Below are 3,178 nucleotides of genomic sequence, written 5' to 3' on the forward strand. Positions count from 1 at the left end.
GAGTATTTCCTCATCGGTATGCGAAGCGAAACGTTTTGTGATTTTGTAAATATCGCCGGAAGCAGACGACGAATGCGAGTTGTCTCCCATTGCCCGGCCGCAAGATACAAAGACACGTGACCCGTATACCCCTTGTAAAAGCACGTGATTCCACCGTATTACTGCTGAGAATCACGTGACATGACCGTATACCCCCTGAGATTTTCGTATACCCCTTGAGATTTACGAATGCGGTTTGGTACACTGTAGTTTTTAACCAATCAGATTCCTAGATTTTTCTCAAAGGGGTAATAAAGGGTCATACCCCCAACATAATATACAGCGGGGCAGTACACTACTTACCTTCTCTCCTTTTGTGTTTGTACACTGTTGTGATTGTGTCCGACAACGTCATATAGCCTCGCTTCCTATTAATGCCATAAAAGGCATGACACTCCCCGGTACTCCTATTATAGTTGAACCCATCGCAATATATTTTCCCGGCGCACATCTTTGAGCATTCAGGGATCGATTTCACAGTCATAGTGTTGTAGGTCTCTACTCTGGTTTCGCAGCCTCTCAGGATGATAAAAGACGTCTGCTTACCACTTGTTAATAAAATGGAAATAAAAGAAATTAATCCGAAAAACACAAAAACACGACAATGCATAATGTCTCTATTAATGAAATCCCAACACCGTCCAACACGGGGATGTATTAAGTTTCTGTATAAATGAAATATCAACACCGTCAAACACCGGGTTGAATAAAGTTTCTTTGTAACTAAAATCTCAACGCCGTCCCACACGTCGGTTTATAAAGTTTCTGTGTATTTCTGAAACCTCAACACCGTATCACAAGCGGATGTATAAAATTTTCTGTGTAGTTCTGAAATCTCAACACCATTTCACACGCGGATATGCTATTTCCGAACCTACATCTATATATGTCTTTGAAAAAATCTGTTTTTTTCTGTAATTTAAAAGATGATCACTGTTTTCCACTGTATCAAGTGTAACACATGCAAGTTTTAACTTCTAAGTTGCCTATTAACAACGCATAAACATGCAAGAGATAAACAAGCCGTCAATGATTATCGTTGAACGGATCAGTAAAATCTAATCACTGTGTTTAGAGAAGTCGCCTTGATTTGTATTAGTGCCCTTCTCATAGTGAAATATTTAACAGCGTCCCACATCGTTGCCTTTGGAATGAGCCTCAGACGGCGTTATTTCCTTAATTTATTTTTAGAAATAGAATCTTATATTGATATTTCACTTTCTTAAACTTCGACCTAGTCATCCGAAACATACTTATATATGCATGCTTGCACTTACAGCGCGCTGGACTGGATAAAGATATCTATAAACGTTGTGTTAACATATTTTGGCGATCGAATGCCATCCATTAAACATTACCGATATGCATCTCTCTCTTAACGTAATTGGGTTTGATGACAAATCTGAGCTTTTTGGACATGTTGTTGAACCAGTTAAAACATTTCTGAAGTTCTTATCTTAATCTAGCTTTTTAAAATTAGTCAAACATGTATTGTAATTGTCACCCTAGTACAAAGTACTAGCTGCTTCCTACCGCCCCGACAAGGGATAATTTCTATCTAGCTAATTCGGTAGAGCGTACGACTAGTAAACCAAAGGTCTTTGGTTTCGACTCCTAGCGGGGGCATTGGACATTATAATAACATCTAGGGAGAAATTCTATCTAGCTAATTCGGTAGAGCGTACGACTAGTAAACTAGAGGTCTTTGGGTTCGACTCCTACCGGGGGCATTGTACATTATAATAACATTTAGGGAGAAATTCTATCTAGCTAATTCGGAGGAGCGTACGACTAATAAACCAGAGGTCTTCGGGTTCGACTCCTAGCGGGGGCATTGGACAATATAATAACATCTAGGGAGAATTTCTATCTAGCTAATTTGGTAGAGCGTACGACTAGTAAACCAGAGCTCTTTGGGTTCGACTCCTACCGGGGGCATTGGACATTATAATAACATCTAGGGAGAATTTCTATCTAGCTAATTCGGTAGAGCGCACGACTAATAAACCAGAGGTCTTTGGGTTCGACTCCTAGCGGGGGCATTGGACATTATAATAACATCTAAGGAGCATTTCTATCTAGCTAATTTGGTAGAGCGTACGACTAGTAAACTAGAGGTCTTTGGGTTCGACTCCTAGCGGGGGCATTGGACATTATAATAACATCTAAGGAGCATTTCTATCTAGCTAATTTGGTAGAGCGTAGGACTAGTAAACTAGAGGTCTTTGGGGTCGACTCCTACCGGGAGCATTGGACATCATAATAACATCTAATGAGAATTTCTATCTAGCTAATTCGGTAGAGCGTACGACTAGTAAACCAGAGGTCTTTGGGTTCGAGTCCTAGCGGGAGCATTGGACAATATAATAACATCTAGGGAGAATTTCTATCTAGAGCGTACGACTAGTAAACAAGAGGTATTTGGGTTCGACTCCTAGCGGGGGGCATTGGACATTATCATAACATCTGTTACATGTTTGTGTATCTTATCCTCAAAATATTAGGCATATATATGATGACTTATTTCTACCATCCAGTTCCTTCTCCGGAAAAAGTTATGTTGACATAATTTTTTAAAAGAACGAAATCTAAAATACACGAAAAATATAATGAAATGTAAGATGTAAGTCGATGGCAATAATATACCACCATATGCAGATTAGTATAATGCATTCATTCAAGTGTAAGCACTTAAGGAGTCTGTTAGCAAATTGAAGAAGTGGATACGCCTCTTTTTATAACACTGTATTTAATTTCTTGTTATCTTCTCAAAATGCACGATATCATCTTCCTTTTCAGATGAACACCAGGCGCTTGAACTAAGGGAGATAATCCCTACTTCAAACATGTCTTTTATTACCGGAAGGTAATCGATAAGCCATTTGTTAGTAACGTCTGCAGTGCTTATTTTTTGCAAATATAGGTCACAAACCCGAAAGGATGTCTTCTCACTAAGCCACATCTGGGGGATTCTATGGTAAGTCGCTAGGTAAGACTGGATGTCGATCTTAGAACAATAGCCTAAATCACAGGTTATAGCCTTAATCACAGGTTATAGCCTTAATCACAGGTTATAGCCTAAATCACAGGTTAACAGGTTATAGCCTTAATCACAGGTTATAGCCTAAATCACAGGTTA

This window comes from Mizuhopecten yessoensis, unplaced genomic scaffold (genome assembly GCF_002113885.1).
Source record: "Mizuhopecten yessoensis strain PY_sf001 unplaced genomic scaffold, ASM211388v2 scaffold10281, whole genome shotgun sequence".
Lineage (NCBI taxonomy): Eukaryota > Metazoa > Mollusca > Bivalvia > Pectinida > Pectinidae > Mizuhopecten > Mizuhopecten yessoensis.